Source organism: Ahaetulla prasina, chromosome 2 (assembly GCF_028640845.1).
Source record: "Ahaetulla prasina isolate Xishuangbanna chromosome 2, ASM2864084v1, whole genome shotgun sequence".
NCBI classification, from domain to species: Eukaryota; Metazoa; Chordata; class Lepidosauria; order Squamata; family Colubridae; genus Ahaetulla; species Ahaetulla prasina.
Window position 1 is genome coordinate 65,661,911 of NC_080540.1, and position 24,088 is coordinate 65,685,998.

General features: G+C 42.3%; 1 long non-coding RNA gene across 1 annotated transcript; it reads right to left on the reverse strand.

Moving 5' to 3' along the window:
• Positions 1–11,430: 11,430 nt before the first annotated feature.
• Positions 11,431–23,341, reverse strand: LOC131193090 (uncharacterized). Its single transcript, XR_009153844.1, has 3 exons — positions 22,971–23,341; positions 21,015–21,090; positions 11,431–11,990 (listed from the first exon to the last, which is right to left on the reverse strand). It is a non-coding gene; the product is annotated as an uncharacterized LOC131193090 (long non-coding RNA).
• Between the last annotated feature and the right edge of the window lie 747 nt (positions 23,342–24,088).

Below are 24,088 nucleotides of genomic sequence, written 5' to 3' on the forward strand. Positions count from 1 at the left end.
ATGACTTTTAAAAATCTTACCCACTTTCTTATCATAAAATATGATAAAATACCTTATCATAAAATAAAAATAAAATAAAATAAAAATACCTTATCATAAAAGCTCTTTGTAACTTGAAACCATCTCTATCCATTGGACCTGATGGACTTTGTGCTTACTTCTTAAAAAAACTCTCTAGTAATTTAGCAGAACCCCTAAGTATAATCTTCAATAAAACTTTCGCAACCAGTTCCCTTCCCAATCTCTGGTCACTAGCCACAGTCATTCCAGTTTTCAAAAAAGGCGACCCCAGCTTAGTTGATAATTATAGACCAATCTCCCTTTGCTGCATCACTTGCAAAGTAATGGAATCCATCATCAACCAATCCATTACCTTGCACTTAGAAATACATAACCTTCTCTCAAATAAACAATTTGGCTTCAGAAAAAAATTTATCATGCAATTTACAACTTCTCCACTGTAAAAACCTATGGACTACAAATCTTGATCTAGGTAAATAAATAGATGCAATATACATAGACTTCTGTAAAGCTTTTGACTCAGTAGTACATGATAAACTTCTCCTAAAATTAAAATCCTATGGCATTTCAGGACCCTTACACAACTGGATATCTGCTTTTCTGTCAAACAGACAACAAATAGTTAAAATTGGTAATGCTCTATCAAATCCTGTTCCTGTCAATCCTGTTCCTGTGGTGTTCCTCAAGGTAGCGTTCTTGGACCAACTCTCTTTATAATATACATAAATGATCTTTGTGATCATATCTCAAGTAACTGTGTTCTCTTTGCTGATGATGTCAAACTTTTCAACACCACTGACAATACATCCACAATTCAAAAGGACCTTGACCATCTAACTGCTTGGTCTAAAATTTGGCAACTACAAATCTCAACCAGTAAATGCTCAGTCCTGCATATTAGAAGAAAGAACCCAATCACAAAGTACATGCTTGATGGACATTACCTCACAGATGACCCCCACTCTGTCAAAGATCTTGGAGTTTTTATATCTAACGATCTAAGTGCCAAAGCCCACTGCAACTATATAGCAAAAAAGGCTCTAAGAGTTGTTAACTTAATTCTACGTAGCTTCTTTTCAAAAAACACCACGCTACTGACCAGAGCATATAAAACATTTGCTAGGCCAATTCTTGATTACTGCTCTCCTGTCTGGAACTCATACCATATATCTGATATCAACACAGTTGAGCGTGTCCAAAGGTATTTTACAAGAAGAGTTCTCCACTCCTCTGAAACCAATAAAATACCTTATTCCACCAGACTTGATATCCTGGGTCTAGAAAACTTGGAATTTCGTCGCCTTCGACAGGACCTGGGTTTAGCTCATAAAATCATCCATTGTAATGTCCTTCCTGTCAATGACTTTTTTAGTTTCAATAACAATATCACAAGAGCTACCAACAGATTTAAACTCAATGTCAACCGCTCCAGTTTAGATTGCAGAAAACACGATTTCTGTAACAGAATTATATATGCGTGGAATGCATTACCTGACTCTGTGGTTTCTTCTCATAACCCCAAAAGTTTTACTCTAAATCTATCCACGGTTGACCTCACCACTTTCCTAAGAGGACTCTAAGGGGCGTGCATAAGAGCACAAATGTGCCTATCATTCCTGTTTCTTCCCCTATATATATATGTGTTTATAGTACCTTGTTTCTCCTCATATATATGTTTATATATTATAGAATCCTCTATGTTATACTTGTATATATTGTTACGACGAATAAATAAATAAAAAAATTAAAATAAATAAATAAATAGGCATGCCATCCATACAACAAATCATAACCTTCTATATTCCAAGTTCTTTCTTCTGTTAAATTAAACCAATCACTGATCAATGAAAGAACAACTGCATCATAGTACAACTGCATCAAAGAACAACTGCATCAAAGAACAACTGCATCAAAGAACAGCTGCATCAAAGAACAGCTGCATCAAAGAACAGCTGCATCAAAGAACAACTGCATCAAAGAACAGCTGCATCAAAGAACAACTGCATCAAAGAACAACTGCATCAAAGAACAGCTGCATCAAAGAACAGCTGCATCAAAGAACAACTGCATCAAAGAACAACTGCATCAAAGAACAGCTGCATCAAAGAACAGCTGCATCAAAGAACAGCTGCATCAAAGAACAGCTGCATCAAAGAACAGCTGCATCAAAGAACAGCTGCATCAAAGAACAACTGCATCAAAGAACAACTGCATCAAAGAACAGCTGCATCAAAGAACAGCTGCATCAAAGAACAGCTGCATCAAAGAACAACTGCATCAAAGAACAGCTGCATCAAAGAACAACTGCATCAAAGAACAGCTGCATCAAAGAACAGCTGCATCAAAGAACAACTGCATCAAAGAACAACTGCATCAAAGAACAACTGCATCAAAGAACAGCTGCATCAAAGAACAACTGCATCAAAGAACAGCTGCATCAAAGAACAACTGCATCAAAGAACAGCTGCATCAAAGAACAACTGCATCAAAGAACAGCTGCATCAAAGAACAACTGCATCAAAGAACAACTGCATCAAAGAACAACTGCATCAAAGAACAACTGCATCAAAGAACAACTGCATCAAAGAACAGCTGCATCAAAGAACAACTGCATCAAAGAACAGCTGCATCAAAGAACAGCTGCATCAAAGAACAGCTGCATCAAAGAACAGCTGCATCAAAGAACAACTGCATCAAAGAACAACTGCATCAAAGAACAGCTGCATCAAAGAACAACTGCATCAAAGAACAGCTGCATCAAAGAACAGCTGCATCAAAGAACAACTGCATCAAAGAACAACTGCATCAAAGAACAACTGCATCAAAGAACAGCTGCATCAAAGAACAACTGCATCAAAGAACAACTGCATCAAAGAACAGCTGCATCAAAGAACAACTGCATCAAAGAACAGCTGCATCAAAGAACAGCTGCATCAAAGAACAGCTGCATCAAAGAACAACTGCATCAAAGAACAGCTGCATCAAAGAACAGCTGCATCAAAGAACAGCTGCATCAAAGAACAGCTGCATCAAAGAACAACTGCATCAAAGAACAACTGCATCAAAGAACAACTGCATCAAAGAACAGCTGCATCAAAGAACAGCTGCATCAAAGAACAACTGCATCAAAGAACAGCTGCATCAAAGAACAACTGCATCAAAGAACAACTGCATCAAAGAACAACTGCATCAAAGAACAGCTGCATCAAAGAACAACTGCATCAAAGAACAACTGCATCATAGTACAACTGCATCATAGTACAACTGCATCAAAGAACAGCTGCATCAAAGAACAGCTGCATCAAAGAACAGCTGCATCAAAGAACAGCTGCATCAAAGAACAACTGCATCAAAGAACAGCTGCATCAAAGAACAACTGCATCAAAGAACAGCTGCATCAAAGAACAGCTGCATCAAAGAACAGCTGCATCAAAGAACAACTGCATCAAAGAACAGCTGCATCAAAGAACAACTGCATCAAAGAACAACTGCATCAAAGAACAGCTGCATCAAAGAACAGCTGCATCAAAGAACAGCTGCATCAAAGAACAACTGCATCAAAGAACAGCTGCATCAAAGAACAGCTGCATCAAAGAACAACTGCATCAAAGAACAGCTGCATCAAAGAACAGCTGCATCAAAGAACAGCTGCATCAAAGAACAGCTGCATCAAAGAACAACTGCATCAAAGAACAGCTGCATCAAAGAACAGCTGCATCAAAGAACAGCTGCATCAAAGAACAGCTGCATCAAAGAACAGCTGCATCAAAGAACAACTGCATCAAAGAACAGCTGCATCAAAGAACAACTGCATCAAAGAACAGCTGCATCAAAGAACAACTGCATCAGATCGGCCGATCCGGTCCGAACCAGGAGCATTTCACCCCTGATATAAATGTTATTTTTATTATTTGTCCTGCGAACCAACTAGGGCCGTCCCCATAGTTTCGGGCCCACACCGGTCGCCTATGCTCATTTCCTTGTCTTTTCTAGTTCCCCTTGTAACCCTCTGGTGTGTAATGGGGTTCAAGCGGTCAAGTGGGCACGGGTTTCCGTCCCATTAGCAATTCGGCTGGGCTTTTCCGGTGGCGTGCTTGGGGTTCTGTGCTGGACGGCTAGGAAAAAGTCTATTTTGTTTGCCAGTCACCTGGCTTGAGCCTGGACAATGCCTCCTTAGCGCTCGGACGGAGCGCTCTGCAAGGCCATTCGGCGCAGGGTGGAAAGGGCCAGCAAAATCAATGTGGATTCTTGACCAGGGCCCTTGGGGCTTTTCCCATTCTCTGACTGGGGCCGTTGGGGTAGAGGTCTGGACTCTTGGCAAGCTTGGCATTTCCCTACCCTCTCAGCAATCTCTGCGTCCATGAGTGGCCACCATACATAGCTTCTAGCTAACCCCTTCATCCTTACGATCCCTGGGTGACCCTCGTGGAGGAGGTCCAATACCTTTCCCTTAACTTATCAGGAATTATTACACGATCACCCCATAACAGGCACCCCTTGAGCCGAGAGCTCATCTCGTTTTTAACAAATTCTTTGAACCGTTAGCCCGGCGCAGCGGACACCCTCTCTGTACCCAACCGAGTACAGTCCTTAACACAATGTCGGTATGATGCCGAGCCACTTCCTTAGATGTGACTGGGCCAGAGTCCAAAGAGTCAATAAGTAGGATGGGCGTCCCGGGTGGGGTCTTGATCGCCCCTGGTAGTGGGCATCGGCTTAGCGTCTGCATGCCCACTTCTTTTCCTGGTCGATGCTGCAGCTTGTACGAATATTTAAAGGTACAAACATGAATACATAACACTCCTCCTCCCAGAAAACACTTTGCCTCTATTTACATATTTATTTACATGTTATTTTTCGGCGTAGTCACGCAAATAACCTGGGCGTCTCCTAGTTCTTTCTGACCTCGCGGTTCAGTTCTGGGTGGTGTTTTGAGCTGGTCGGAGGGCTGTTTTCTCCTCCCAGCTCTTTCTCTGGGCCATCGGGCTCCGGATTATTGGCCGACTCTTTTTCTTGGCCATCCGGCCTTGGATTAATTTTGGAACTTTCCTGCTGTTTCCCTCGGGACCTGATGGCGTCGCTGGAACTCTGGGACCTCAGCTAAGTCTTGCGCCTCCCGGGTCATTGTCAGCTGTGGATTCAAAGTGGTATTGGTCATGATCTGTTTCATTTGGTTCGGTTTGGTCAGTTATTCGTTTCCTTAACTGATCTATGTGGCGCCTCCACACTCGGTTGTCTGGTAGCTCTACCACGTCGATTTTGGGCGGTTATCTTTATTATTTGTCCTGCGAACCAACTAGGGCCGTCCCCATAGTTTCGGGCCCACACCGGTCGCCTATGCTCATTTCCTTGTCTTTTCTATTTCCCCTTGTAACCCTCGGGTGTGTAATGGGGTTCAAGCGGTCAAGTGGGCACGGAGTTTCCGTCCCATTAGCAATTCGGCTGGGCTTTTCCCATTCTCTGACTGGGGCCGTTGGGGTAGAGGTCTGGACTCTTGGCAAGCCTGGCATTTCCCTACCCTCTCAGCAATCTCTGCGTCCATGAGTGGCCACCATACATAGCTTCTAGCTAACCCCTTCATCCTTACGATCCCTGGGTGACCCTCGTGGAGGAGGTCCAATACCTTTCCTTAACTGATCTATGTGGCGCCTCCACACTCGGTTGTCTGGTAGCTCTACCACGTACGATTTTGGGCCGGTTATCTTTATTATTTGTCCTGCGAACCAACTAGGGCCGTCCCCATAGTTTCGGGCCCACACCCGGTCGCCTATGCTCATTTCCCTTGTCTTTTCTTGTTCCCCCCTGTTACCCCCTGGTGTGGAATGGGGGTTCAAGCGTCAAGTGGGCACGGAGTTTCCGTCCCATTAGCAATTCGGCTGGGCTTTTCCCGGTGGCCGTGCTTGGGGTTCTGTGCTGGACGGCTAGGAAAAAGTCTATTTTTGTTTGCCAGTCACCTGGCTTGAGCCTGGACAATGCCTCCTTAGCGCTCCGGACGGAACGCTCTGCAAGGCCATTCGACGCAGGGTGGAAAGGCGCAGAGAGGGCATGTCGGATGCCCTCCTCTGCCAGGTATTCTTCAAACTGGGCTGCCGTGAATTGAGGCCCATTGTCGGACACCAGAGTGTCCGGCAACCCGTGAGTTGCGAATAGGTGGCGCAGGGTTGCGATTACTGCTTCGGCCGTAGTGGACTTCATGAGTATGATCTCCAACCATTTGGAAAATGCATCAACAACCACTAGGAACGTTTGGCCGTGGAAAGGGCCAGCAAAATCAATGTGGATTCTTGACCAGGGGCCCTGGGGCTTTTCCCATTCCCTGACTGGGGCCGTTGGGGGTAGAGGTCTGGACTCTTGGCAAGCCTGGCATTTCCCTACCCTCTCAGCAATCTCTGCGTCCATGAGTGGCCACCATACATAGCTTCTAGCTAACCCCTTCATCCTTACGATCCCTGGGTGACCCTCGTGGAGGAGGTCCAATACCTTTCCCCTTAGCTTATCAGGAATTATTACACGATCACCCCACAACAGGCACCCCCCTTGAGCCGAGAGCTCATCTCGTTTTTTAACAAATTCTTTGAACCGTTCGCCCGGCGCAGCGGGCCACCCTCTCTGTACCCAACCGAGTACAGTCCTTAACACAATGTCCCGGTATGATGCCCGAGCCACTTCCTTAGATGTGACTGGGCCAGAGTCCAAAGAGTCAATAAGTAGGATGGGCGTCCCGGGTGGGGTCTTGATCGCCCCTGGTAGTGGGCATCGGCTTAACGCGTCTGCATGCCCACTTCTTTTCCTGGTCGATGCTGCAGCTTGTACGAGTAAGCGGCTAAGAATATAGTCCATCGGGTCAAGCGTGGCGAAAGTGCCACAGGCGTTGGCGATCGCCAGCCAGTATCCTAGTAGCGGTCTGTGGTCAGTCACGATTTCAAAATTCCGCCCAAAGACATACTCATGGAATTTTTGACCCCTGACACAATGGCTAGTGCTTCTTTGTCTAATTGGCTGTAGTTCCTCTCTGGGAGGACATCGTTCTAGAGTAGAAGCTATAGGGGCTTCTGTGCCGTTTGGAAGTCTATGGCTGAGTACAGCCCCACCCCATAAGGGAGGCATCGCAAACCAGCACTAGGGGTAATGAGTCGTGATATTGGATGAGCAGGCTATCACTTGTGAGCAGGTTCTTTACTGATTCAAAAGCCCTATTTTCTGACTTTCCCCAAGACCAAACAGTATTTTTTCCTAAGAGCCTATGCAGCGGTTCCATAGCAGTTGCTTTGTTCTTTAAAAGACCGTAAAATTAACCAATCCCAGGAATGCCTGCAGCTCTGCTTTGTTTTTGGGCGCTGGAGCCTTCCTAATTGCCTTAACCTTGCTCTCAGTAGGGTGAATTCCTTTCTTGTCTATCCGGTAGCCCAAGAAATCGACGGATTCGACCCCTATCTGGCATTTGTTTGTCTTGACTTTTAATCCGGCTGTCCGGAAAATGCTCAAGACCTTTCTTAACCGCTCCCCCAATTCCTCCATGTTTTCCCCTGAAATTAGGACATCATCAGTAGGAACTACCCTGGGAGCCCTGCAGTAGTCGTTCCATCAGGTTTTGGAACAGCCCTGGTGCCACACTGACCCCAAATTGCAATCGGTGCACTTGAAGGCCCCCTGTGCGTCACAATCGTTTGGGCTTCGGCTGTGCGGGCGTCTACTGGCAGTTGTTGGTAGGCTTGGGCCAAGTCTAACTTTGCAAAGACTTGCCCTTGCCCCAAAGAGTGCAATAAGTGTTGCACCACGGGAACCGGGTAAGCGCTTTTCTGTAAGGCTTTGTTAAGCGTCGCCTTGTAGTCAGCGCAAATTCTAATTGACCCGTCCGGTTTTATGGGGGTGACGATTGGCGTCTCCCACTTTGCGTGATCGACTGGCACCAAAATCCCTGATTATGAGCTTATCCAGCTCCTTATCGATTTTGGTTTTAGGGCAAAGGACTCTCCTCGCCTTAAGCCTAATGGGGGCTACCTGGGGGTCTAAGTTGAAGGAAATAGGGGTCCCCTTGTACTTGCCCAGGCAGTCCTTGAAGACATCTTCGAACTCGTTAAAGAGAATGTCTTTCAGGTTACAGTCACTTCTGTAGATGCCAGTCACTCCCATGCCCAGGGCACGAAACCAGTCTAGTCCCAACAGACTGGGCAGAGTTCCTTCGGCGATCGTGATGGGCAGGGTCTTCTTGTGAGGGCCGTACTCGACTCGGACGGAGGTGGTCCCTCGAACAGGGATGCGATTCCCTGGTAGTCGTGGACTCGTAGCCGTTGTGCTTGCAGGTGGCGCCGCGACGGACGGCAGCGACCGCCAAAGTGTCCCAGGACATGATGGTGATCGCTGATCCGTGTCTACTTCAAGCCGGCACCGAACTCCTTCTATTTTGGCTTGGTGAAGATCTTCTTCTCCACTTTGGTCGAGGCGCGCCTATGACCACAGTTGTTTGGTTGGAATCGCGCCTTTTTGTTTGAGCCAATCGCGGGTCGCCTTGCCGATTCAGCGCTCTGATTGGCCGATTTGAATTTTCGGCGGGAAGGTTGGGCGCTCGACAAACTTGAGCTAGGTGCCCTTTCTTCCCACACCGCCGACATGTCGCATCTTTAAATTTGCAGCGTTGGCGCTGGTGTTGACCCCCGCAGCTTCCGCATTCGTCTCGGTCCCCTTTGTCGCGTTTTTCGGTGCGGCAGACCCCTTCCTCGTCTTCACCGTCGGATTCGGTCTGAACCTCCTCCTGGTGCACCGGGGTTGCCTTCGCGCTCGCCTTTTGTGGAACCGGCTTCTGTAGCGTCTCTGCCGCTTGGGATGGCATTTCATTTGCTTTTGCTTCGTCCAGGCGTTGGCCAGCGTTAGGTTGCTCTTTGCTAGCAGCCGTCGCCGTAAACGGATGTCTTTGACCCCTCGGATGAGTTGCTCGAGGAGCACCTCGTCTAGGTCACGGTATCCGCAGTCCTTGGACGCTCTTCTTAGGGCGGCCATGTAGTCACCGATAGACTCGCCCTCCATCTGCCTTCGCTCCCCGAATTCAAACCGCCGCACGTATTTGGACGGCGTTGGTGCGAAGTGGTTCCTTAGTAAAGTCTGTAAAGTTGGCCACGACACCGACTGCAACGGCGTTGGCTCTGCCAGGGCTTCCGCGATGTCGATGACCTCCGGACCGCAGTGGCTTAAGAAATAAGCCCTTTTTCGGTTGTCTGGAACTCCGTGCAGTTCGTTGGCTTCTAGGAAACTTTCGAAACGGGTCATATACGTTCCCCATTTCTCCTTAGCCGGGTCGAACGGTGCGGGCGGAGTGTAACTGGCCATCTCGCCTTTTCTGCCCTGGATTTGCTGGGTTCGGGTCTATCGTGCTTCAGCTCGGTTCTGGTTCTCCTCGCCTCGAGATCCCATCCTCGTCGCCAATGTTAAGTTCTGGAAGTAACGAGGCTGGAGACCAGGGTAGTGACAACAGCTCTTTAATATAGGGTGAACCCAGCAACAGGCTGGGGGAAAACCTCTCCTTTTATACAGTTCTCCTGGAGGCTTCGTCCAATCAGCAACGTGCTGATTTCCCGCTCAAATATTTAAAGGTACAAACATGAATACATAACAATTCACACAACAGGAGAAGCCATAAACCAAACAAACCATATAGTGAGTTAGGGTGACATACAAATCCTGCCCATATATTGCAGCCATCTAAATAGACTATATTCAAGGAAGATGCAGCTCTGGCTAAATCTGGAGGTATCTTCTTAAATTTAACTTTTGAGGCACTGAGCTTTGGTAGTTTAGTAGTTCTTTAGTTCTCCATGAAGATAATTTCTCTCAGAAAAACAAAAGGAAGCAAGAATAAAAAGTCTAGCTTGCAGTTATTGGGGGTGGGGGTGGGAGGCAATATCAGCTAATATTATTCTGCCAAAAAGGAGGCTATTTATGCTACGTTAAAACTGCCATCTACTTTCAACATTCCTTAGGCATCCCAGTTCACAAATTGTTAGCCATTTCATTCTTTAGATCAAAGGGATGGTTCTAGACTTCTTCTCCTCAGCTAATGGGGTAGAATCATGATCACTGACCAGCAATAGGTAAAGTTCAAACTAGAGGCAGAAACAAAAATAACTACTGTAATCGTTTTTAGGGTTAGTGCTGTATTTGAGCTTTATCAAAACTGTTCTTTTTTTAAAAAAATATTTTTTATTATTTTTTCTTTAAAAACAAGAACAGAAACAAACACAAAATGTAAATTTCCATTTTATAACAAATGTAAAACATATTTTACAAAAGTGTTATTATGGTCGTATAGACTAATAATATTTTTCTTGTAGATTGGGGGAATAAGACTAGAGTGGTTTAGTTTCAGCCTTGAATATTAAATAATATAGATTGCCTTGGCATGCAAAGGAGGGCACAGGTGCCTCATTGCTTCAGGGAGCAAGATTTGTTTTTAGCCTATCATTTAGCCAAATGACAGTTCAAGCCATGTCACACTCAAAACATTATTAAGGGGGAAAAAAATCTAAACCAGAGATACTATTTCTTAATTTCCTTTTTTAATGTTTGAAAAACCTCAGTGTATAGAAAGTCACACAGGATTATTAAAGCCATGTAGAATTTTGCTGAATTTTACACTGAAAATGCAGCCTTGAAATATGAGGACCACAAAAAATTAAAAAAAACAACAACTCCACAAGAAAACTCTGTCTGCTGGAGTACATTAATTTCCTTATTTTGTCACAGAAGTATATATGATTTCAGGTTTTCTTTAATGCTCCTAAAGCATCATACAATAGGCTTACAAAAAATACAATGATCCTTCAGTAAGATTTTGATTACAAGTTAAGTTAATCTCGCCTTCCAAGGAGCAGAAATGAATATCAAGAGGTTCTCCTGTTGTACCATCAGATTGTGCACATTAGATATTGGAATTTCTTCACTGCTTCCAAGGTAGTATTCAAACAAATATTTTTCATCAGCCCAATGTCCATCTCAACCTTCCTCAACCTTGTTCAACAATATCTCACTGTCACTAGGTAACACAAATGTCACAGCACAAGGAAGCAACAAAGACTAATGCAAGGTTGCGAAAGGATTGGGAAGCGTGCAAGCCAGAGGTGGGTTTCAGCAGGTTCTGACCAGTTCTGGAGAACCGGTAGTGGAAATTTTGAGTAGTTTGGAGAACTGGTAGTAAAAATTCTGACTGGCCCCACCACCATCTATTCTCTGCCTCCCAAGTCCCAGCTGATCGGGAGGAAGTGAGGATTTTGCAGTAACCTTCCCCTGGAGTGGGGTGGGAATAGAGATTTTACAGTATCCTTCCCCTGCCATACCCACCAAGCCATGCCACGCCTACTAAGCCATGCCCATAGAACCGGTAGTAAAATTTTTTGAAACCAACCATTGGTGCAGGCACCTCATCCTTGTGAAGCCACACTAAGAAGTTAATGCTGTAGTTCTTCTTTTTAGAAGAACTAACCAGAGTTTCAGCAGGGGGCAGCATCAGACTGACCTTGTGTAAGTTTAGAAGCTATGCTGGGTTGGGCCAAAAGAGGATTTGGATGGATTGCCAGGAAAGAACAGGGCTGCAGGAGTGACTTTGAAATAGAAAAAAAAATAATGCACAAGGAGGCAGTGGTGAGCTACTTTTATGTCCTTTGCATGACAGCTTCATGAAGTTACCGGGACTGAACCCGGTAGAAGACTTTACGTCCTAACTTTAAAAAAAGGACCACATCATGTACTTTCTGCAATGATTAAGACGTTATAATTGTCTCTCAGAGGGACAAAAAGATGCAAAAGGAAATCAGAACCAGAAAACATGTCTTGCTGTTGCCTACTGTTGGCTACTTCTGCTTCTTGCTCCATGACTCACTGATTCAATTGACTGTATCAAGAAATCATTCCTGGCTCTTGTTCCATTGCAAAGATGTTTCTTACTTGCATAGCGTAGTAAGTTAGCACCCACTCCTCTCCTAGAAGAATGAAATATTTTAGGAAATATTAAAAAGGCAGAATATTGTGTTTCCCTGGATGAGAAAAGGAGAAACATGTTTTTAAAGACAAAACAGCTTCCTGCAGCTTCCTGCCCCCCCCCTTCAACTCCAGGGTGATGGGATTAAGACATGGTCCTCAGGACATGATAGGATTAGCCCTCTCACCCATCTCACCACATGGCACCTGGGAAGATTATATCACCCAGCAAGGCTCAACCAAGCCTGAGACTCAGATCAGCCTACAGAGTTGCCCCTGCATGGCCCCATGGGAGTCTGACAACCAATCAGAACACAAGCTCAAATTCAAAAGCCCAGAGAGGGTATAAAAACTCAGGCACTCTCATCATCTCTTTTTTTTCCTTCTTCACCCAACATCATCAAGGGATGTGATCCTGTCCACCATTAAAAACCATCTTTCCAAGCAGTCTCCACGTTTCCAGTGTCTTTTTCCCCACTTGGAACTGAACCCAGATGCACGTTTCTTCCAACAATTGTAAACTCAAAGGGAGAGAGAATCCCTCTTGCTCAAGGTCTCAGAAGGAGAGAAAAACCAGGCAGGTGGAAAGATCTTTTAAAACCTTCTAGGGAGTCATCAATTCTTGAATTGAATATTTGATTAATTGATTGATTGATTGATTGAGTATGCTACCCCTCTCACTGATAAGGAAACTTTGGGCAGCTTACAAAAAGGTAAATGCAGAAACAATTACAATTACTATACAAAAACTAGAACTGAGGTGATGGAAGGCATGGGGATAGCTCATCAGCTACTTCCCATGGTGAGTATCCTCTTCGGGGGTCCAAGCCAACTGGTAAAAACCAGGTTTTGATAACCTTTTGGAAGGTTGGAAGCGTGAGAACAGTTCTCACTTCTGGTTATTCCTGATTATACCAACTTATACTTAATTCCTGCATTGTTCTCTTTTTTAAACAATTTTTAAATATAAAGGAATGTAGAAAAAATCAGGAGTTGTACAGCATCTGAATGGACATCAGAGGTGTCCATGGATGATAGTCTACTTTATCAGATTTCTAGCAGAGGACCTTTTTCTACACAATCAATTGTTCCCTGGGAAGGGGGAAGAAGAGAGAAAGCCAAGGGTGGGGAAGTGAGGCACCATGAGATGGAATGACTTTAAAAGATAGAACAGAGGGACAACATTAGTTATTAATCATAAAGAAGTAGCAACCAACAACAGAATTCTTTTTTCCTGTAATCATGGCAGCAAAAGGTCAGGGACATCTGCAGCAAAATGCAAGGTTGGCAAAATAATTGTATCCTGAGATCTGACGCAAATATATAAGTTGGGGCATTTGCATGAAGATTTTGCACCTGGCAAAATCTTCATGCAAACGCCCCAACTTATATATTTGCGTCAGATCTCAGGATACAATTGTTATGAAAAATAGAGCACTGTAACTTTCATAAAAATGATGCCTATTTTGTAGAAACTCATACAATCCAAGATCATAAATGACAGCAACTTCAATCCTTATGATTTTCAAAGACATTTGTCTGATGTAGCTTTATTTTTTAGGTTGCAATTCTCAAAGGACTCTGATTCTTTGCATGTTTGCCTGATTCTGATCATAGGAGTCCAGTTACATAAAGTGACACAGACATTTATGAAACATCTCTGGGTTTCATAATAAAGACATTATTAAAATTAGTCAAGGGATATTCTTTTCTTCCTACGCAAAAAGTATCTGTAGGAGATGACCAGGCAGAATCCAAGGTAGGGGTCAAGTGCATCATCAGTCTGGAGTCCTTTCATGCCCACAAGAGATCTAAGTCCAGCTCACCTTTAATTCCGTAGACTCTTATCTGTCACCAATTTGCTTTGACTATTAGTAGTTCAGATTCTTGGTGCATTTTATACTCCAAAAAATACGGTACTTTTATTTCCACGTGGAGACCACTTCTAAGCTTTGTGCTTGAAGTGGAAAAGAATGAAACTTTGATTTTGGGTTTTACCGATTAGATTGATAGATCTTTATAGAAACGGCTTGTTCATATTATTATGAAAAAACAAAAAGTTGTGATTTGATGTTAATGCCTTATTTTACTGCAACAGAGAGAGAAGTCAACTTTTTTTCTTTTTTCCTTATCCTTCCTCACTTCTCTTCCCCCTCTTCCTCCCCACCGTTGTCCTATTTACTTTTGTATTTTGTATCTTATTTTATCTTATACAAATGTTAAGCCTGAAAGACCACAGTCGAGTATTTATATGAGCTGATGCCAAAAACCTGGATTATCTATTAGCAAAAATGATTTAGGAGGTGACCTCTGGAATTTTGAGAGAAAGTCAAGGATGATGAGAGCTGCTTTAAAACTTATTTACTATAGAAAAACCTTCCTTTTTGGTGGGTACCAAAGAAAAACCTTCTTGGCCAAAAAGGTTCCTTTTTCTATTATTTAATGACTTTACAGACACATCCCAGCTAGTCAGGGGGTGGAATAGAAAGAAGAACACATATGTTTAATCAGTTTAATCCTCCCCATGCATCAGTCACATGAAACCATTCAATTTGTGCTAATCATCTTAGCCTAAGCAATGGTTGAATATATGCAGTTTGTTTAGATAGCATACAAACCTTAATATAAGAACAATGACCCATGTTCTGTGCATGAGAGCACTTGCAGGTCAAGCCAATCTACTGGGAATTGATTCAGTTTACCCGCCCCCCCACGCCACAATATCTTCAGTTTCCATTCTCCTCTAGGCCTGATTCCTGTCAGCTCTGCATCAGGGGGTGGGTTCTACTTACCTTTACTACCGGTTCACAATGGGACCGTGTACGCTCTCTTCTATACATGAGCAGATCACCCATGATGACATTGTGGCGGGTGGGCAGAGCCTCCCACTGGTTTTACTACCAGTTCTATAGAACCAGACTAGTGATAGGTTTCAAATTTTTTTACTACCGGTTCTGTGGGTGTGGCTTGGTGGGCATGGCAGGGGAAGGATACTGTAAAATCTCCATACCCTCCCCACTCCAGGGGAAGGTTACTGCAAAATCCCCATTTCCTCCCAATCAGCTGAGACTCAGGAGGCAGAGAATAGATGGGGGGTGGGGACAGTCAGAATTTTTACTACCGGTTCTCCAAACTACTCAAAATTTCCGCTACCAGCTCTCCAGAACTGGTCAGAACCTGCTGAAACCCACCTCTGGACCAGACCAAACCAGGAGCAACCCACCATTGCTCTGCACCCTCAGGAAAACATCAGATCTTCCAGTCAAAGCCATTATCCAGCAGTCTCTTATTCTGTAGATTTCTGAGTCAAGTTTATTTAACAAGAAGAATGTGTTTTGGAGCTTGAGCATTAAAAGGACTCCGGCTTTAAATTCAATAAAAAATGGGACAGACTTTAAATTCCTGCTGGGCTTCTGCATCAGGGGGAGATTCTGTTTTAACAGGTTGCTAGGTAGGGAGGAGAAAGCGGCCTTTTTGCTTCTTCCAGTGTGCTGCAATTTGGGTGAAAAATAAAAGCTCTTTATTCATTCAGCTGCAAATGTTCCTTGTGCCTTTGAGACTGTTCCCCCACCCCCCGGAAGAAAATTGTACTCCACAATATAATGCACAGAATTAAATAGAAGGGATGAATGCAGCGGGACTGATTTGAAGCAGAGAAAACTGGAAGAAAGGGAAAGCTTTAGAAAACATGTGTAATATTTCTTTCTTTCTTTTAGTAAACAACAGGAAATGTTTGCCTGTGGCATTCCGATTCAGAAGCATTGTCTCTGAGATGGCTTCTCCTGATAGCTGAACACAACACTACTAAAGATGGCTGCAAAAGAGCATCTAGCATCTGAAGTGATTTACAGGTGAGTGGAACCTTTTTGTTCCAGCTCATTCTAGTGGAAATATTGGGGCCTGGCTGCCACGGAAAATTCAGCTCTTCCCTGTTTCTTTGTTTTACTGTCATCCTTTACAGCGCCTTCTTAAGCCCTCTTATGATTTCCTTTCAGGTCTGTTGACCTTAAAACACTGAAGACATTAAAAGAATAACATGAGTCAGTCAAAACTCCAGCCAGATAACCGGAGGAGCGTGAATAATGGTCAACCATCCTCTCATTCCTGGTTCTACAGCCAGTGAAGTTTCACTCCCACTTTATGCAAAAAAATGTGAAATGCATAGGTTGCTCTAACTACTGCCCATCCTTCATCCATGTTGCCATGGTTGTTTATTAAAAAAATAAACTGGAAATATCCAAGATAATTTACCCCTCTCCACAGGTGGGTTTCAGCAGGTTCTGATCAGTTCTGACCAGAACCAGTAGCAGAAATTTTGAGTAGTTCGGAGAACCGGTAGTAAAAATTCTGACTGGCTCCGCCCTCATCTATTCTCTGCCTCCCGAGTCCCAGCTGATCGGGAGGAAATGGGGATTTTGCAGTAACCTTCCCCTAGAGTGGGGAGGGAATGGATATTTTATAGTATCCTTCCCCTGCCACGCCAACCAGGCGACACCCATAGAACTGTAGTAAATAATTTTGAAACCCACCACTGCCCCTCTCCCATAGTTTTGCAATCAGATGAACGGGTAAAAGGAGAAGATATATACCCCAAATGCAAAAAAGTCAGCACAAACAAGACAGCCTGAGTGCCCAAGAGGCAGGAATTCTTGCTGGTGATGGAACCGGATGGTCATGGGTTCTACAGATTTCCATTCCCTCCCCAATCCAGGGGAAGGTTACTGCAAAATCCCCATTTCCTCCTGATCAAGGAAAATGCTAGCTTTGTTTTGATGAGGGTTGGCAGTGTGGTGTTCATTCATGCAGCACCCATTCATTCTTAATGCTGTCCCAATTTCCTTTGGAGTTCCTCCTGACAAAGCCAATTCTCACTGACCTGTTAACAAAGAGGGCAAAGCACACTCTTATGCACATGAGTTTTTATTCCAATAAACAGACCACATAGCAGACTACCTTGCTAATTTGCTTGCCTTAAAATTTCTCCACCATGTAATGAATATTTTATCCATTTGATTATTTTAGCTTACTCCGCTGTTTTTGCAAGACATGTAGTCTTCCTTTTTAGATCCATATTTCTTGTTCAGTCATACCATCTATCCAGTGGTGGGATTCAGCCAGTTCGCACCACTTCGGGAGAACCGATTGTTAACTTTCTGAGCAGTTTGGTAAGCTGGTTGTTGCAAGAAATCATTAGGGCAGAGAACCTGTTGTTAAATTACTTGAATCCCACCACTGCATCTATCTAGTATTTTATTTATTATGTATTTTATTTATAAATAAATAATAGTATTCACTATGTAGAACATAGAAATATATGGTTGGAAGGGACCTTGGAGGTCTTCTAGTCCAATCCCCAGCTCAATCATTCACTTCTTAGCCAATAACACTACAGCATCTATATATAACAGTTCACATATGTTTACATCCCTAACCAATACACTTCTAATGCCACCATGAGCATTCCTTATATATTTAAACAACCAAGGACATATAACTCAATTTTATTCTCTCCTCAGTGTTAAGCCCTTAGTGGAACATTTCATTTATTCTTGTGAATATTTTACAGTATTCCTATCATGTAGGTCAGGTCACAGAGCCTATTAGTTTTGGGGTGTTTTTTAAATCCCAGAATCCCTAATCAAGAAGCAAAGCTCTAGTGATAGAAAATTGGCTGCTGAAAATCCTCATGTGGAGGATGGTAGAATTCCATATTATAATCATGTTTCTATACTTCAGTAATATTGCCAAGATTATTTCACATGGTTAGCATGTCCTTACCTGCTTTTGCTAAATTCTTTCATTATCATTAATGAACTGTATGTCAGTGAAATCAAAGCTCATCAGATTACTACGTACACATATTATTTAAGGCATATTATTTGGAGTAACTTGAAGCAAAAATAATGTTTGTAATAGAATTAAGAGACTGAAGGGATTACTCATTTTCCATTGAACTTTTTAAAGAATCATGAATTTAAAAAAGGCATTATTTTGAAGAAAACCCTTGCTTCAAAGCTCTGGCAGAATTTTAGACTTAATTGTATGGTAGGTAGTAACAGAATAACAGAATAACAAAGTTGGAAGGGAACTTGGAAGTCTTGTAGTCCAGGGGTCCCCAACTCCCCTGGTCTGTGGCATGCCAGCAACCAGGCCATGCAAACAAGCAAAGCCTCAAAGTGGGATGAGGCAATATGCGAAACCATGCCCCCTCTGGTCTGTGGAAAAACCTCTCTCCACGGACTTGATCCCTGGTGCCCAAAAGGTTGGAAGCCATTATTCTAGTCCAACCCCTGGCTCAACCCAGATCATATATGTTGTGGTCCGTCAGCAGCCTGAGGACCTGGCAATGGAGTCAGACAGTCAGGAGGTTGGGGAGAACAATGGGCCAGTCCTGGAGTCAGGGGCATATTAATATAATATTATATAAGAAATATAATATTTCTTTCCTGGAATGACATATATTTGAAGAACATTCTGATGATATCACACACAGACTGAAAAAGTTTCAGAATAATTTTATTTATTTATTTATGGCTTTGTTTAAACACATCTCTTAACTCTGTTCTCTGTGCTTTCGATGAGTTCTACTTACCTTATGTGAGGGGAAAAAATCAGTTGTATTGGGTATGAGGCCTATCTATAAACATTTGCTATTTGTTTCTGTGTATGTGTGTGTGTATACACACACACACACATTTATATCTCCACAATAGGTTTGCAACAAATCATATTTGTTTTCTTTTTGGAAATGGGTTCCTATCATGATTTTTTCATTGAAACTCTTCTTTTGTCAGAAATCTTGCCTTGCCTGGTACCCATAAAAACAAAATCTGCATTATTTTGCATTTGAGTGGGGGGTGGGAATGAGACAACCTGGTTGGAATCTTTCAAAACCTGGAGTTCAAATTCAGCCGTGCATATATAGGAGTGGATCAAATCCATTAAGAGTATGTAGAGACAGATGTTTAAGGTCTGAAAAGGGTGAGTAAGGTTTATTGAGGAAGCAGCAGACTGGTGGGAGGGTAGGAGAAGAGGAGGAAGGGGGAGGCAATTGGGGCTGCTAAATCCAGATGGTTACAAGATGACAGCAAAGAAATAGAATTCTCGTTGTCTCCCCTGGAGATCTGGATTTTTGCGAACCAAATCTCCAGTCTTTTACAATCCAGATCTGGTGGTCAGAAAAAGAGGAACAATTTATCTCTCTTCTTTTTCTTTTCTTTTCTTTTCTTTTCTCTCCTCCCTCCCCCCCTCTGTTTTATGAAAGCAATACAATTGTTTAAAAAATCAGCAAAAAAAATCAGAAGAAGTCTAGTAGCACCTTTTCCAATTAAAAAGGCATCCATTGTTGTGAACTGCACTCACTTCATGTGTTGTCTTAGGATGAGAGCCATGTTAATCCATTAGCAAAAGGACACAGCAAAATAGGTGCTGAGCAGGAGTGAAATGCTCCTGGATCAGACCGGATCACGTGACCGGGAGTTCGGCGATCCAGTAGCAATGGTGGAGCGAAGCTCCTCCCGCCCACCCCGGTGTCATTACTTCCTGGTTTTAACCAGGAAGTAATGTGTTTTTTACCTTCTGCGCATGTGCAGGTTTTGCGCATGCGCAGGTTTTCACGTACATGCGCATGTGCACTTCCGAGCTGGTAAGGAAGGTAACTAGGTTTCACCCCTGGTGCTGAGTGGCTAAGTTCCCCCCATCCCTGGCCAAAAGCGTAGCCCCATCTGTTCCAGTGATGCCATGAGTTCACAAAGAAGATAGCAAAGCTTGCTACTTCGAGTGAGAGGGAGTCAATTTTCACATTTGAGTAAAGGGAATCAGTTCTTATGACTAAAAATAAGAATCACCCTTCTGCTTCATCAGACCTAAAGCCAGATGGCTGACCATCTTATTTCCATAGTGGGCCACCAGATGCCTCTAAGAAGACCACAGGAGGACATGAGTGTTATAGTTCTTCCTACTCACATACTCTACCCACTAGAATTGAGACAGCCACTTTCCATATGACATCTTTTTCACTGAAATTAGAGAGGATATCCACAGAAAACCTTGAAACAGCCATTTTGAAGTTCATCACTAGAAAGAGTGTGATACTGGGGGCAAAAGAAGTCATCAAGAAAGATGAAAGTATGTATTCATTATATATGCACACTGAGATAAGGTGAAAAATTAGATTTAACTCCACTATTAACATTCTCTCTCCTTTCATTTCTCTTCTCTAATTTTATATACTGCCAATCAAAGTGTTTTCAATAGCATATTTTTTTGACTAAAATGGAGCTCCTGAAAGCTACAAAATGAATTTACAGGCTGTTGTGCTTTGAGTTAGCAATCCCGTAAAAATTACTACGGAAAAGTTGTCAATCAACTGTCAGGAGTACAATTTTCAAATGAAAATGCATCCTTCTTTTGTTAACTTCTCCTGTCAGATGTCTTAAAGCTATGAGATTTTTGCTGCAAATTCTTCTTCCAGATCAGGGCTTCTAAAAAATAACTTTATGTATTATTATTTTTTTAAAAAACAACAACATTTTGCTTTGCCCCCTTACTGGGCCTTTCCTTCTTCTCTTGTGCTCTCTAATTTTAATCCATGTTTTATTGGGAATCTCTGGACAAGAAACAGATTTTGTCAGGGATTTCCAAGGAAAGAGGTCAAATCAGAATGATGGCCACAACCAGGTGATCAAAGGACTGCCCATTTCTTTGTAAATGGTTTGCAATTGTCTTATTTCTAAGGCTGAGAGAAAACAATTGGCCCAAAGTCGCACAGCTTAATTTGGGTGTAAAGCAGGACTAGAATGCAGCCTTCCCAGCTCTTTGTTCGCTAGAGTGGGGAAATTATATTTTATAAGGGGCTGCTGTATAGATAATCTCATATAATCCTGTGTATGCTATAGCTCCTAATCCTAGGTAAGAAGGACTGCTGTTTTAATTAATAAAATAATTTATATTCTGTAACATGTTCTTAACCTCCTAATATTTTTTTGTAATATGATCAAGAAAGCTAGCTGTAAGGAAATACTTACATTTTAACAGCAAAGTACAAATTGCAAGAAGGATCCATTTCACAACTCTTCAAAGCAGCTACTAGGTTCATAGAGTCTGGGGAACATTTAACAGGGAGTTAATTTATGATCCAAGGCTTCTTCCTCAGAACAAATGCTTGTTACAAGAACTTGGCTAAACTATTGATAGATATTTCATCTATGCCAGGTTTCTGAGTAATTTCAAAAAGTAATCAGATGATGAGATACATATTTACTAGAACAGCTGTGGCAGTTTTATCTTCACCAAAAGGAAAAAAAAATCCCACCAGGGATGTTACAGAGTCTGAGAAATCCTGGATACCCAAGAAGAACCATCAGAATTTCACATACTTCAAATAGTAGCTGCTCAAAGTATTGTTTATGCTGTGGAATATTCACATCATTTGAATTTGGATTCTTCTTAAAGAGCTGGAACTTGCAAAAAAAAAAAAGTATTGTCATCTAATTTATCATCTCAGCATGCTCAGAGACAATGAGAATAAATACACGCCAAGCAAATATATGCTTAGAGATTCAGGATGGGGTGTGTGTGTGAAAGGGGATATAGTTACCAGTTCTTGAGCGGTGCCTTATTTAGCTGGCTTATGCAGAAAGGCTGTTTGCAACACAAGGTGAACAGCTGAAGATTAATTTTCCTCCCTATCTCCTCTATACAACCAGTCCACCCTAGTCCTGGCAGGGCCCTGCATTTCGTGTTGAGCATGCACACCAAATCCACTTTGCAATATGCACTAACAGATGGCATGCCAGACATACTGGAATATGGGCTCCCTGATCATTCCCTCCAGGCAATGAGGCAAGATCCTGCTGTGACAGAAGAGAGAGGCAGGCCCTTTTCTATTCCCAGTTTCGTTCTACTTTCCTGAAATTCAATAAAACCAGCCTGTCCAGATTTGGGGCTAAAATAACAGATTTGGACATGATGCTCTCTCAGTTTCTAGTTATAAACCCCAACCTCATTATTAGAATATATATACAGTGGAGCAGACTTCATTCTGAACTAGATCTTGTTTTCACTTTGGTGCTTTGTGAATGCCACAAAGACAGAAAAAGAATGCCAGAATTAATAGGTGGGATTGTGCATTGTGAGTGCATAGTTTATTTTCCAAATGCAGCTCCTGGTCTGAACAAGTAATTCTTGATGTGGACAAGTGGGCTCTTCTGTGCATTTCTAGAAAGCTATGATTATTGTCTTAGTACGTCAGACAGTCACATCTGCAAAAGCAAGTCTAGCTTCTCTCTTTGCTATGCCTAAATAGCAGTGGCTCATGGTGCAGAAAACGTAATGGAAACTGGAAACGTAATGCATCACTATCTCTATTAAATAAAAGCAGAAAACAGTAACATGAAGCACATTACTCAGTCTAAATTAACTAAGTGCAGAGCCACCTAATGACTAAACCATTTAATGACACTATCCATGTAATTAGCAGGCCTGGAACACAGGAGTAACTTCTCCTTTATTTTCTGTCTGGCTACCTTAATGCTATTATCAGATCCAGCTCTGGTTTGGTTACAATATATTACAAAATTTAATGAGAAAGATTAGAATGATTAAAAGGTGAAGAAATGGTGGACATAGCAAGATGAATCCAAGAGGTAAAAATGGATGACTATGCAGGCAGGAAATCAGAGCAAAGGAAGGACAATGAAAAAAAAGTAAGAGTCTTCAACTGTAAATTTATTTATGCATTTTCTATGTTTTAGCTGGTAACATTATTATTTTAAGCAGTTAATTAATTAAAGACAGTTAAATAAAGACAAATTGTATTCAACGTATAGTGGAATACAATGGAACTACATCCACATAGAGGGAAGTAAGCAGTGAGGTACTCCAAGGTTTCAGTTTAGGTCGAGTTTTCTTTAATATCTTCATAAACAATTTCGACAAGGGAAGTGAAGGGGGAACTCATCAAATTTTCAGGTGAAACTAACCTGACAGGAATCACCAACATCCCAGAAGACAAGCTCACAATCCAAAAAGATCTTGACAGACTTGAACACTGAGCCCTATCTAACAAAATGAAATTCAACTTAGATAAAAATAAAGTTATACTGTTAAGTAAGAAAAACCAACTGCACAAGTATAGACTAGGTGAAACTTGGCTTAATGCCAGTAACTGTGAGAGGGATCTTGGAGTCCTAGTGGCCAGTCACTTAAATATGGGGACACGATAGCACTGTTCCAATATTTGAGGGGCTCCTACAAAACTGACAGGGCTCAAACTAGTTTCCAAAGCACCAATAAGCAAGACAAGTAACCATGGCTGGAAACTAACCAAGGCCAGAAGCAACCTAGAACTAAGGATAAATTTCCTAACAGTGAGAGCAATTAACCAATGAAATAACTCGCCTTCAGAAGTTGTGGGTGCTCCATCATTGGAGGCTTTCAAAAAGAGATTGGACAACCATTTGTCTGAAATGCTATAACTTCTGCTGCTCCTGCTCGAGCAGGGAGTTGAACTAGAAAACCTCTGAGGTCCCAATTCTATTACTTATGTTCTATGTTCTAAGATGACTAACAACAATTCTTAAAACAATAAAGATTTTGAATTAATTTAACAGTAAATATAGAAACATGAGCAGGCATTAAACACACTTTGATCAATAGCTGAGATTTGTTAGCACTTGGCTAATCTTGTTTGACTCTAGAAGCTAAGCAATGTTGGGCCTCTTAGAAAATGGGAATGAGATCCTACAAGTGATTTCTTGGGCTGAACAGTCTTCTAGAAGACTGCAATAGCCAATCACTTCAAAAAGTCCATTAATGTGTCCATCAAGAGTCAACATGAGCTGAAGGTTTATTTCTTTATTCTTTTAATTCTAACTTAGCAATCAATTGAATACAATTATTCAATTCACATTTGTTTTCAATTGCTCCTTACATTCGCTCTGTGAATCAAAAATAGTCTTATTCATTTCTTTTTAACTTTTTTTTAATTCCACACCTTCATTAAAGGTGATCTAGAATAGAATAGAATAGAATAGAATAGAATAGAATAGAATAGAATAGAATAGAATAGAATAGAATAACGGAAGGGAACTTGGAGGTC